Raw genomic sequence first — 1,474 nt, 5'->3', positions numbered from 1 at the left:
CAGGTTAATTGGCAGCTGCTCAGTAAATCTCAGGTTGAATGATGATTACAAATCCTCCAAATGCAAAGGGGGGCGGGGGGGATTGGATAAATATAGCTTCCGGTTGAGCTGAATGGAAATGTAGAGCAGTGTGACGACAGAAAGAGTTTCCCCAGGAGATGTTATCCCTCAGAATTAGGTTATGATAGCGTACCAGATAAAGGAAGGGACGATTATCACATCTCCTCCTATCCGACCACTGAGTGTTTGATAAGACGCTCTATTGGCTCTGACTGTTGCTGCCAGGATCAGGCTGAGGTTGATAGTGATGTTTCGTACACTGATGGTAAAGAAACTGAGTAATTATTTTGTTACTTGGAGTATTTTCATAGCCAGATGATTTATTAAAGGGGCATTATGTAGTTTTGAACTGAAGAATTTTAATATTCACAATATTAATGAGGTTGTAAATTAAACGCATAATCTGAATAAACAAGCTCTTCTCAGAGGAAAATAAGGTCCCAGAACACTGTTTGAAGCTAGAAAGGTGGCAGGGTCCGCCACATATAAGCAAAGTAAAGCATTATGAAGCTGTGTTGTCCTTTAGGTTTAAGTTTGTTTGTTCATCAAATCAGTCGCAAGTCGAAGATCGCAATTCATTTGAGTGTGAAACCACTGGATATTCTAAAGGAGACCTCGGGACATTTTGGTTGACTTCTGTATATTTGATTGGAAGTTGGGACATCTCCAGCCATGTTTGTGGTAACCAAAGACGGTATTTTAATTCATAACATGATCTTTCATAAACTTAACCAGTGTTTTTTTTCTGCCTGAACTGAACCAATTGTAAGCACAGCGTTGTCAAAAATGAAACATATTTGTGATTTACAGCAATGCCAGCATTTATCATGGTGATTGGGTTGAACATACTGCATCATTGGCAGTTCTTTACTGCGATTTATTTTCACTTACTGGCTGACATACTGTGTGTGTGTGTGTGTGTGTGTGGTGTGTATTTTTGATAAATGTGAATAAATGAGAAAGTACTGAATGAGTTGAGTAACCTCTTAACCAAAGTCGTGTGCTTCACTTGAGTTGAATTTACGTCCATCATGAGCAGAAAAGAACGGTTGCTATTTCTTGTCCGCTTTATTTTGAAATCTTGGCCTGCTGAGTCTTTCAAAGTGGTGTCCTTGACATGACTCTTAATCCACAATAAGGCTCAGGAGGTGGAGCAGGTCATCTACTAATCGGAGGGTCAGTGGTTCGACTCCCTGGATAACCCAGCTGACCTTAGAAGCATCCTCAGGCAGCTGAACCCCAAACTGCTCCCGATGAGCAGGAAGACACCTTGCATTGCAGCCTCAACCATTATTGCCTGAATAGTTACGCGAATAGGTGAATGCAAGTGTTGTGAATCCCTTTTGAGTGGTCAGCAGACTAGAAAAATGTGGTATGCAAGACCATTATATCACTTTTCACTTGAACTCCACAG

Source organism: Acanthopagrus latus, chromosome 6 (genome assembly GCF_904848185.1).
Source record: "Acanthopagrus latus isolate v.2019 chromosome 6, fAcaLat1.1, whole genome shotgun sequence".
NCBI lineage: Eukaryota > Metazoa > Chordata > Actinopteri > Spariformes > Sparidae > Acanthopagrus > Acanthopagrus latus.
Note: the sequence above shows the minus strand (reverse complement) of the source record.